The sequence below is a fragment of the Arachis stenosperma genome, chromosome 6, assembly GCF_014773155.1.
Source record: "Arachis stenosperma cultivar V10309 chromosome 6, arast.V10309.gnm1.PFL2, whole genome shotgun sequence".
Lineage (NCBI taxonomy): Eukaryota > Viridiplantae > Streptophyta > Magnoliopsida > Fabales > Fabaceae > Arachis > Arachis stenosperma.
Genome location: NC_080382.1, coordinates 105,165,504 through 105,178,206, shown reverse-complemented (window position 1 = coordinate 105,178,206; position 12,703 = coordinate 105,165,504). Strand labels below are relative to the sequence as shown.

General features: G+C 38.1%; 1 long non-coding RNA gene across 2 annotated transcripts; it reads left to right on the top strand.

Moving 5' to 3' along the window:
- Positions 1-1,366: 1,366 nt before the first annotated feature.
- Positions 1,367-3,163, top strand: LOC130932864 (uncharacterized). 2 transcript variants are annotated; one of them, XR_009067545.1, is made up of 6 exons: positions 1,367-1,614; positions 1,852-2,076; positions 2,321-2,389; positions 2,543-2,614; positions 2,776-2,827; positions 2,944-3,162. It is a non-coding gene; the product is annotated as an uncharacterized LOC130932864 (long non-coding RNA). The 2 variants fall into 2 exon arrangements; XR_009067544.1 differs by lacking the exon at positions 2,776-2,827 and having other exon boundaries at positions 2,944-3,163.
- Positions 3,164-12,703: the final 9,540 nt, after the last annotated feature.

Below are 12,703 nucleotides of genomic sequence, written 5' to 3'. Positions count from 1 at the left end.
TCCAATTATTTTGTAACAAAAAATTAATTTGTCACAAAATTCAATATTGTTTGTAACAAGTTAATTATTTGTCACAAAATATAAGTATATTTTATAACATTTTTTTTAAAATGTTAAACACTTTAAGAGTAAAAAAAATTGTGTATATAATTTTTTCAAAATAATTTTATTTTGTTTCAAAAATTAAAATTTTTTACATACTATTTATATTCATTAGCCGCTAGCTATAATATCCAGTATTTTTGAAATTCTAAATATAAATAAATTGTTTTATAACATCAGAAATTATTTTATTAAAGATAATCAAAGAAAGTTTTGATTAATTGAATTTGAAATAAATTAAGATTATTATCTAATTTTATAATTATTAAAATATTTTCTATATTTAAATTATAAAGTTGTTAGTTATGAAATAATAAGAATTTTATATGATTTAGACTGAATAATTAATATTTTAAAATATTAATACTATTGTTTTGGAAAATAAAAAATTAAATATATTATTTTTTATTTTTTGATTTGAACATTTTATTGAAAATAATTTGTAAAATTGATGAACAATAATATTTTTATACGTTATTATTATTGGATTAAATTTTGGTTTTCAATTATTCTATTACTCTAATTTTATTGAAATTACCCAAACTACCCCTAACCAAACCCTAATTCACTAAGAACGAAATCCAACCCAAGCCCCTCACTCTCAGCCGCAATACTTCTTTCCCTTCAGCAAACAATCAGAAAAATAAAAGAAAGAAAGGGGGAAGCAGGGGAAGGGGCCGCAGAGAAGGGAAGAAGGATAGGAAGAAGCTCCGCGCCACTGTGCAACCCGCTGCGCCTCGCCGCCAGATTGCCGCGCGTGAGGAGCCGTGTCGTTGCCATTGCCGTGGGTGAAGTTCGCCCCTGGCGCTAGTTGAGGCCGCTGCTGTGAAACAGAGATGAGAGAGAGATCGAAACGGGCTTTGAAGAAGAGAATCGCGCGAGAAAGGAGGAGAGTCATCGCGGGCTGGCCGCTGGAGGAGCCCCTGCTGTGAGCTCGCGTCGTGTGCACCGTCGTACCCTAGCCGTGTTGCTACTGCCGTCATGCCCTGGTGCCATCAAGTGAAGCCACCACCATCGATTGGGAAAAACCCGAAGAGTGAGAGGGAGCCCGCAGAGAGAACGCGATAGCCAGAGAGGAAAATACCGTTTCTGCCGTCGCCGCCATCACCCTGGTTGTCGCCGTCGCTACCACGTGATGGAGGAGGAAGTTGCTGTGCCACCATCCAAGTTTGCCGCCGCAGTCTCACGTACTGCTGCCGCCGCAGTCTCCCGTACTGCTGCCGCTGCTTTTTTGTTCTGTTATTACTTTCTAATTGTTGTAAGGCATTCTTGCTCTTGTTTCAATTTGAGTTAGCCTTGAATTTCCAGAATTGTTACTTTTTTATCCGATTTGAATTAATCATTTTGCTTGCTGCCGTGGCCACCTCACGTTGCTGCTGACTCTGAAAAATTGCTGCTACTACTGTAATCCCAAATTGGAGAGGAGAGGAGGCGTTTAACCTCGTCATTGTTGCTGCTGCCGGAACCAACACCGGGACTGCCGCTATATGGTTCAGTCACTTCTTATTTGCGGTAAGCGTTTACGTTTCGGTAACCCCTTTAGTCTCTGTTCTGTTATACGTTGAGGTGTTGTGGCATTCATTATTATGCGAGTTAACCTCGGTCGTTATATGTCGCGATTAGAGTTGCTGTGGTTACTGCGAAAGTGGCTTGGAGCTGTGAGGTTGCGGTTGTTTGTGAATGTTAATGCATCTTTCTATTGACTAATTTAGTGACTTTTGAGGAATTGCTTTTTACCTTTGTTTCCAGAGCACAAATATCCCACGGAGGAAATGAAACAAGATCTTGCTAAGGAGTTAGGGTTGACTGAGAAGCAAATTTCTGGATGGTTTTGCCACAGAAGGTTAAAAGATAAACGGTTGTTGAAAGATGAAGCCTCTGCTTCCATTCCCTCTTGTCGTGAAAGATGATGATGCCATTTCCCCAAATCTCAATGAAGATGACATTTCATTTTGTGCTCTTGGTGATTTTGAGGTTAGAATCTTAGTTGCATACTATGTGCTTACCATTTAATCACAAGTGAGTGCTCTTTTTGGTCCTTGATCATTTATCTAAATTCCCAACCATTCAAGTAATTGGTCTAAGCGGTCCTTGATACATAGCAGGTTAGACTAATTATCGGTTAGAATCTCAATTGTCCTTCAGGCAAGTCGAAAGTGGTATTTACTCTTCAATCATTAATATTTTTTTATAACTTCTATGCTATTGTATGAATCAGGTTAAAAAGCATAGTAAGCATTGCAGGACGTGCAATTGATGCGTCGAAGGATTCGATCACCATTGCAAGGTGTGTAATAAATGAATTTTTGTGTTGAAGTAAAATCTGGAGTTGTAAATAAAACTGCTATTATTAGACTAGCTAGTCTTTTTGTGTTGGAATTTTTCAATTCTCTTTACTTTGTTAATATTATTAAGATGTAGTGCTTATGGTGTGTTGCAGTGGTTGAATAACTGTGTTGGAAAAAGGAACTACACAACATTCTTTCTTCTTATGATTTCCGTCTTATTAATGGTTTGTATTTAACTCATCGCTCAGGATTTTATACTGTCTTTCAATTTCAGAACCAAAATTTAAAATAAAAAGGGTGTTTTAAGTACATGAATTAATTATGTTCCAATATTATTGTCTTGATACATCATTGAAGGAGGGACCGCAATTGCTGTGTTTATCAGGTGCTTTGCGGATAAAAGAGGAATGGTAAAGGAGCTTCATAGGAAGCTTCATGTAGAGTTTCCATTGCTGTGTTTTAATTTTAACTTCTAAGTTCTAAATTTTTATTCGGATGAAGATAGTTTTATGTGTTATTTTTTAATTTTGGTTTTCATTGTTTGTATTTGCAGGGGTACAAAATTAATGCCAACATGCTAGACTTTATATTGACTGAAATATGCTAGAAGAGTCAAGAATTATAAATTCAATATGATACAATTTTATGTTAGGAAAAAGTTGTGTTTAGTTGAATTTGTATAAATTATTTTATTGTAAAAGAATCTTAATGACATGTAAGATATTTTAATTATCTATATTATTATATATCATATAAATGTTGAGTTAGTGGGATTAGAAAATTATGATATATCAATTATTTAATTAAATGTTTTAAAATCAACTTTCTATTTTTGTAACTAAGAATAAAAAATGTTACAAAAGTAAGTAGTATTTTGTAACAAAATATTATGATACAAAAATCTAAATTGTTACAAAAAATATTTTAAAGGTAAAAAAGTGTTACCACTTTCGTAACAAATTTTAGTTTTTGTATTAAAAAAATTTGTTACAAAATATTACTTTGAATTGTAACAGTTCCATTTTTCGTTACAAAAACTTTTTGTAACGGGATTTACTGCAATGGACCCTTTTTTTGTTACAAAAAACTTTTGTTTCAAAATTTCGATATTTTGTAACAATATTTTTTGTTACAAATACGCCTTTTTCTTGTAGTGCCAACACCAAACTTAGAGTTTGGATATGGGATCTTAACACCAAACTTAGAGTTTGGTTGTGGCCTCACAACACCAAACTTAGAGTTTGACTGTGTGGGCTCTTCTTGACTCTGAACTGAGAGAAGCTCTTCATGCTTACTCTCTTTTGTCACAGAGGGATGGCCATGTGCCTTAAACACAAGGTAGTCCCCATTCAATTGAAGGACTAATTCACCTCTGTTGACATCTATCACAGCTCCTGCTATGGCTAGGAAAGGTCTTCCAAGGATGATGCAATCATCCTCTTCCTTCCTAGTGTCTAAGATTATGAAATCAGCAGGGATGTAAAGACCTTCAACCTTTATTAACACGTCCTCTACTATTCCATAAGCTTGTCTCAATGACTTGTCTGCCAGTTGTAATGAGAACAAGGCAGGTTGTACCTCAATGATCCCCAGCTTCTCCATTACAGAGAGTGGCATAAGATTTATCCCTGACCCCAGATCACACAGAGCTTTTTCAAAGATCATGGTGCCTATGGTACAAGGTATTAAGAACTTGCCAGGGTCTTGCTTCTTTTGAGGTAGAATTTTCTGAATCCAAGTATCCAGTTCATTAATGAGCAAGGGAGGTTCACTTTCCCAAGTCTCATTACCAAACAACTTGGCATTCAGCTTCATGATAGCTCCTAAATATTGAGCAACTTGCTCTCCAGTTACATCTTCATCCTCTTCAGAGGATGAATAGTCTTCAGAGCTCATGAATGGCAGAAGGAGATTTAATGGAATCTCTATGGTCTCTATATGAGCCTCAGATTCCTTTGGATCCTTAATAGGAAACTCCTTCTTGCTTGAGGGACGTCCCAGGAGGTCTTTTTCACTAGGATTTTCGTCCTCCTCCTCCCTTGTGCATTCGGCCATATTGACTATGTCAATGGCTTTGCACTCTCCTTTTGGATTCTCTTCTGTATTGCTTGGGAGAATACTGGGAGGAGTTTCAATGACTTTCTTACTCAGCTGGCCCACTTGTGCCTCCAGATTTCTAATGGAGGATCTTGTTTCACTCATGAAACTGAAAGTGGCCTTTGACAGATCAGAGACTACATTGGCTAAATTAGAAGTGCTTTGTTCAGGATTCTCTGTCTGTTGCTGAGAAGATGATGGATATGGCTTGCTATTGTTCAGCCTGTTGCGTCCACCATTGTTAAAGCCTTGTTGAGGCTTTTGTTGATCCTTCCATGAGAAATTTGGATGATTTCTCCATGATGGGTTATAGGTGTTTCCATAAGGTTCACCCATGTAATTAACCTCTGCCATGGTGATGAGCGGATAATTTATACGCTTTTTGGCATTGTTTTTAGGTAGTTTTTAGTAAGTTCAAGCTACTTTTAGGGATGTTTTCATTAGTTTTTGTGTTAAATTCACATTTCTGGACTTTACTATGAGTTTGTGTGTTTTTCTGTGATTTCAGGTAAATTCTGACTAAAATTGAGGGACTTGAGCAAAACTCTGAAAAAGGCTGACAAAAAGGACTGCTGATGCTGTTGGAATCTGACCTCCCTGCACTCGAAAGGGATTTTCTGGAGCTACAGAACTCCAAATGGCGCGCTCTCAATGGCGTTGGAAAGTAGACATCCAGCGCTTTCCAGCAATATATAATAGTCCATACTTTATTCGGAAATTGACGACGTAACCTGGCGTTGAACGCCAAGTTCATGCTGTTGTCTGGAGTTAAACGCCAGAAAAACGTCATGATCCGGAGTTGAACGCCCAAAACACGTCATAACTCGGAGTTCAGCTCCAAGAGAAGCCTCAGCTCGTGGATTGATCAAGCTCAGCCCAAGCATATACCAAGTGGGCCCCGAAAGTGGATTTATGCATCAAATACTTACTCATGTAAACCCTAGGAGCTAGTTTATTATAAATAGAACATTTAACTATTGTATTCTACATCTTGGGACGCATAGTTCTCAGTTCATGGGGGCTGGCCTTTCGGCCATGCCTGAACCTTTCACTTATGTATTTTCAACAGTGGAGTTTTTGCACACCATAGATTAAGGGTGTGGAGCTCTGCTGTACCTCAAGTTTTAATGCAATTACTATTGTTTTTCATCCAAATCATCTTTATTCTTATTCCAAGATATTCATTCGCACCCAAGAACATGATGAATGTGATGATTATGTGACGCTCATCATCATTCTCACCTATGAACGCGCGTGATTGACAACCACTTTCGTTCTACATGCAACCGAGCTTGAATGTGTATCTCTTAGATTCCCCAACAGAATCTTCGTGGTATAAGCTAGATAGATGGCGGCATTCATGAGGATCCGGGAAGTCTCACCTTGTCTGTGGTATTCCGAGTAGGATCCTGGGAATCCGAAAAGTCTAACCTTGTCTGTGGTATTCCGAGTAGGATTCCGGTAATGAATGACTGTGACGTGCTTCAGACTCGCAAGTGCTGGGCGTTAGTGACAGACGCAAAAGAATCAAGGGATTCTATTCCAGTAGGAGCGGGAACCAACCAGTGATTAGCCGTGCTGTGACAGAGCGCGTGAGCGTAATTTTCACTGCGAGGATGGGATGTAGCCTTCGGCCAGTGTGATGCCTCCAGGCGATTAGCCATGCGAGTGACAGCCGCAGAGGACCATTTTCCCGAGAGGATTAAAAGTAGCCATCGTCGAACGGTGAACCCCTATACACAGCTTGCCATGGAAAGGAGTAAGAAGGATTGAGTTGAAGCAGTAGGAAAGTATTCGTTCTTGAGCCATACAGTATCTCCATTCGCTTATCTGAAATTTCCACTATTGATTTACATAAGTATTTCTATCTTATTTTATTTTCTATTTATTATTAATTATTCGAAAATCTATAAACCAATTTAATCTGCCTAACTGAGATTTACAAGGTGACCATAGCTTGCTTCATACCAACAATCTATGTGGGATCGACCCTTACTCACGTAAGGTTTATTACTTGGACGACCCAGTACACTTGCTGGTTAGTTGAACGAGATTGTGGAAAGAAAGTGCTGAGTTAGTTTTTTTAGGCACATGCCAAAGAGCCATTATTGTTGATCACAATTTTGTCCACCAAGTTTTTGGCGCCGTTGCCGGGGATTGTTCGAGTATGGACAACTGACGGTTCATCTTATTGCTCAGATTAGGTAATTTTCTTTTCAAAAATCTTTTTCAAAATTTTTCTTTTCTTTTTTCGTTTTTCCAACCATGTTTTTCGAAAAAAATTAAAATAAAAATCCAAAAAATTAGAAAATCATAAAAATCAAAAATATTTTGTGTTTCTTGTTTGAGTCTTAAGTCAATTTTTAAGTTTGGTGTCAATTGCATGCTTTTAATAATTTTTCTTGCATTTTTTCGAAAAATCCATGCATTCATAGTGTTCTTCATGATCTTCAAGTTGTTCTTGACAAGTCTTCTTGTTTGATCTTGATGATTTCTTGTTTTGTGTTGTTTGTTGTTTTTCATGTGCATCTTGGCATTCATATTTTCCATGCATTAAAGATTTCTAAGTTTGGTGTCTTGCATGTTTTCTTTGCATTAAAAATTTTTCAAAATTATGTTCTTGATGTTCATCATGATCTTCAAAGTGTTCTTGGTGTTCATCTTGACATTCATAGCATTCTTGCATGCATTCATTGTTTTGATCTAAAAATTTTATGCATTGAGTATTTTTGTTGTTTTTCTCTCTCATAATTAAAAAATTCAAAAATCAAAAATATATCTTTTCCTTATTTCCCTCAAAAATTTCGAAATTTTGGGATTGACTTGGTCAAAAATTTTCAAAATTAGTTGTTTCTTACAAGTCAAGTCAAAATTTCAATTTTAAAAAAATCTTATCTTTTCAAAATCTTTTTCAAAAATCATATCTTTTTCATTTTTTCTATTTTTCGAAAATTTCAAAAATATTTTTCAAATTATTTTCAAAATCTTTTCCTTATCTTTACATCATATTTTCGAAAATTCACTAATAATTAATGTGATTGGTTCAAAAATTTGAAATTTGTTACTTTCTTGTTAAGAAAGGTTCAATCTTTAAGTTCTAGAATCTTATCTTGTAGTTTCTTGTTAGTGAAGTAAATAATTTCAAAATTTTTGAATTAAATCTTTTTATCTTTTATTTTGATCTTTTTCAAAAATTTTATCTTTTTCAAAATTTGATTTCAAAAAAAAAATCGTATCTAACTTATTATCTTTTTATCTTTTTCAAATTTGATTTCAAATCTTTTTCAATCAACTAACTAACTTTTTGTTTGTTTCTTATCTTTTTCAAAACCACCTAACTACTTTTCCCTCTCTAATTTTCGAAAATATCTCACCCCTTTTTCAAAAGTTCTTTTTAATTAATTAATTGTTTCATGTTTTAAATTTTAATTACATTTTACTTCTAATTTTCGAAAATTACTAACCTCTTTTTAAATTTTTTTCGAAATTTCCCTCCTCTTTTCTTCTTCTATTTAATTATTTAATTACTAACACTTCTCTTCACCTCTCTTCATCCAAAAAAAAAATCCAAATCTCCTTCTTCATTCTTCTACCCCTTTCTTCTTCTACTAACATAAAGGAATCTCTATACTGTGACATAGAGGATTCCTCTTCTTTTCTTGTTTTCTTCTCTTTCATATGAGCAGGAACAAGGATAAAGGCACTCTTGTTGACATTGATCCAGAACCTGAAAGGACTCTGAAGAGAAAATTAAGAGAAGCTAAATTACAACAATCCAGAAACAACCTTTCAGAAATTTTCGAACAAGAGAAGGAGATGGCAGCCGAAAATAATAATAATGCAAGGAGAATGCTTGGTGACTTCACAAAGCCAACGTCCAAGTTTGATGGAAGAAGCATCTCAATTCCTGCCATTGGAGCCAATAACTTTGAGCTGAAACCTCAGCTAGTTGCCTTGATGCAACAAAACTGCAAGTTTTATGGACTTCCATCTGAAGACCCTTATCAGTTTTTAACTGAGTTCTTGCAGATCTGTGAGACTGTAAAGACGAATGGAGTTGATCCTGAAGTCTACAGACTCATGCTTTTCCCTTTTGCTGTAAGAGACAGAGCTAGAGTATGGTTGGATTCACAACCTAAGGATAGCTTGGACTCTTGGGATAAGCTGGTCACTGCCTTCTTGGATAAATTCTTTCCTCCTCAAAAGCTGAGCAAGCTGAGAGTGGATGTTCAAACCTTCAAACAAAAAGATGGTGAATCCCTCTATGAAGCTTGGGAAAGATACAAGCAGCTGACCAAAAGATGTCCATCTGACATGTTTTCAGAATGGACCATTTTAGATATATTCTATTATGGTCTCTCTGAATTTTCGAAAATGTCATTGGACCATTCTACAGGTGGATCTATTCACCTGAAGAAAACGCCTGAAGAGGCTCAAGAACTCATTGACATGGTTGCAAACAACCAATTCATGTACACTTCTGAGAGGAATTCCGTGAACAATGGGATACCTCAAAAGAAAGGAGTTCTTGAAATTGATACTCTGAATGCCATATTGGCTCAGAACAAAGTGTTGACTCAACAGGTCAACATGATCTCTCAAAATATGAATGGATGGCAACATGCATCCAACAGTACTAGAGAGGCAGCTTCTGAAGAAGCTTATGATCCTGAGAACCCTGCTATGGCAGAGGTTAATTACATGGGTGAACCTTATGGAAACACCTATAACTCATCATTGAGAAATCATCCAAATTTCTCATGGAAGGATCAACAAAAGCCTCAACAAGGCTTTAACAATGGTGGACGCAACAGGCTGGGCAATAGCAAGCCATATCCATCATCTTCTCAGCAACAGACAGAGAATTCTGAACAAAACACCTCTAATTTAGCCAATATAGTCTCTGATCTGTCAAATGCCACTTTCAGTTTCATGAGTGAAACAAGATCCTCCATTAGAAATCTGGAGGCACAAGTGGGCCAGCTGAGTAAGAAAGTCATTGAAACTCCTCCCAGTATTCTCCCAAGCAATACAGAAGAAAATCCAAAAGGAGAGTGCAAGGCCATTGATATACTCAGTGTGGCCGAATGCACAAGGGAGGAGAAGGACGAAAATCCTAGTGAGGAAGACCTCCTGGGACGTCCCTCAAGCAAGAAGGAGTTTCCTATTAAGGATCCAAAGGAATCTGAGGCTCATATAGAGACCATAGAGATTCCCTTAAATCTCCTTCTGCCATTCATGAGCTCTGAAGAGTATTCTTCCTCTGAAGAGGATGAAGATGTAACTGGAGAGCAAGTTGCTCAATATTTAGGAGCTATCATGAAGCTGAATGCCAAGTTATTTGGTAATGAGACTTGGGAAAGTGAACCTCCCTTGCTCATTAATGAACTGGATACTTGGATTCAGAAAATTCTATCTCAAAAGAAACAAGATCCTGGCAAGTTCTTAATACCTTGTACCATAGGCACCATGACCTTTGCAAAAGCTCTGTGTGATCTGGGGTCAGGGATAAATCTTATGCCACTCTCTGTAATGGAGAAGCTGGGGATCATTGAGGTACAACCTGCCTTGTTCTCATTACAACTGGCAGACAAGTCATTGAGACAAGCTTATGGAATAGTAGAGGACGTGTTAGTAAAGGTTGAAGGCCTTTACATCCCTGCTGATTTCATAATCTTAGACACTAGGAAGGAAGAGGATGATTGCATCATCCTTGGAAGACCTTTCCTAGCCACAGCAGGAGCTGTGATAGATGTCAACAGAGGTGAATTAGTCCTTCAATTGAATGGGGACTACCTTGTGTTTAAGGCACATGGCCATCCCTCTGTGACAGAAGAGAGTAAGCATGAAGAGCTTCTCTCAGTTCAGAGTCAAGAAGGGCCCACACAGTCAAACTCTAAGTTTGGTGTTGTGAGGCCATAACCAAACTCTAAGTTTGGTGTTAAGACCCCATATCCAAACTCTAAGTTTGGTGTTGGCAACTATACAATATTGACTTGATCACCTTGTGGCTCCATGAGAGCCACTGTCAAGCTATTGACATTAAAGAAGCGCTTGTTGGGAGGCAACCCAATTTTATTTGTCTAATTTTATTTTATTCTATTTTATTGTTATTTTGTGTTTTATTAGGTACATGATCATGAGGAGTCACGAAAAAAATAAAAAAATTAAAAACAGAGTCAAAAACAGAAGAAAAAAATTCACACCCTGGAGGACGCACAGGCTGGCGTTCAACGCCAGTAAGGTGCATCTGGCCGGCATTCAACGCCAGAACAGAGCACCATTCTAGCGCTGAACGCCAGAAACAAGCAACATTCTGGCGCTGAACGCCAGGAATGTGCCCAGAGAAGAAAAGCTGGCGCTGAACGCCAGTAACAAGCATGAAACTGGCGTTCAACGCCAGAAACATGCTTTACATGGGCGTTGAACGCCCAGAATGTGCACCAATGGGCGTTTAAACGCCAGAATGATGCACAAAGGCATTTTACATGCCTATTTGGTGCAGGGATGGAATTCCTTGACACCTCAGGATCTGTGGACCCCACAGGATCCCACCTAACATATTCCCACCTTACCTTTTAATCCTAATCACACTCTCCTAATCCTATTTCACTCTTCCCCATGCCACACTTCCCAACACTCTTCACCAATCACCTCAATTCCTCTTCCCAATTACCCCATTCACCACTCACATCCATCCACTCTTCCCCATAAACCCCACCTACCTTCAAAAATTCAAAACCAATTTCCCACCCATTCCCACCCTAAATGGCCGAATACACACTACCCCCTCTCCCTATAAATACCCTTCCATTCTACTTCATTTTCACACAACACAACCCCTTCTTCTTCACCTAAGCCGAACCTACCTCTCTCCCTCTCTACCATATTTTCTTCTTCTTCTTCTTCTCTTCTTTCTTCTCTTGCTCGAGGGCGAGCAATATTTTAAGTTTGGTATGGTAAAAGCATAAGCTTTTTGTTTTTCCATTACCATCAATGGCACCTAAGGCCGGAGTATCCTCTAGAAAAGGAAAAGGGAAGACAAAAGCTTCCACCTCCGAGTCATGGGAGATGGAAAGATTCATCTCCAAGAGCCATCAAGACCACTTCTATGATGTTGTGGCAAAGAAGAAGGTGATCCCTGAGGTCCCTTTTAAGCTCAAGAAAAATGAGTATCCGGAGATCCGACATGAAGTCCGAAGAAGAGGTTGGGAAGTCCTAACCAACCCCATGCAACAAGTCGGAATCTTAATGGTTCAAGAGTTCTATGCCAATGCATGGATCACTAGGAACCATGATCAAGGTATGAACCCGAAGCCAAAGAATTATCTCACAATGGTTCGGGGGAAATACTTAAATTTTAGCTCGGAAAATGTGAGGTTGGCGTTTCACTTGCCCATGATGCAAGAAGATGAACGCCCCTACACTAGAAGGGTCAACTTTAATCAAAGGTTGGACCAAGTCCTAATGGACATATGTGTGGAAGGAGCTCAATGGAAGAAAGACTCCAAAGGCAAGCCAGTCCAACTAAGAAGACTGGACCTCAAGCCTATAGCTAGAGGATGGTTAGATTTCATTCAACGCTCCATCATTCCTACTAGCAACCGATCTGAAGTTACTGTGGATCGGGCCATCATGATTCATGGCATCATGATTGGAGAGGAAGTAGAAGTTCATGAGGTCATCTCCAATGAAATCTACAAAATAGCCGACAAGCCTTCACCCATGGCACGGCTAGCTTTTCCTCACCTTATTTGCCATCTATGTTACTCAGCTGGAGTCATCATAGAAGGAGACATCTTCATTGAAGAGGATAAGCCCATCACCAAGAAGAGGATGGAGCAAGCAAGAGAGACCCTTCACGGTTCTCAAGAGATGCATGAGGAAGCTCATCATCAAGAAATCCCTGAGATGCCTCAAGGGATGCACTTTCCTCCCAACAATTATTGGGAGCAACTCAACACCTCCTTAGAAGATTTAAGCCACAATGTGGAACAATTAAGGGTGGAACATCATGAGCACTCCATCATTCTCCAAGAAATAAGAGAAGATCAAAGAGCAATGAGGGAGGAGCAACAAAGGCAAGGAAGGGACATAGAAAAGCTTAAGGACATTGTTGGACCTTGAAGAAGAAGACGCCACTAGAGGTGGATTCATTCCTTGTTCTTTATTTCTTTCTATTTTTCGGTTTTTAATGTTGTGTTTATCTATGTTTT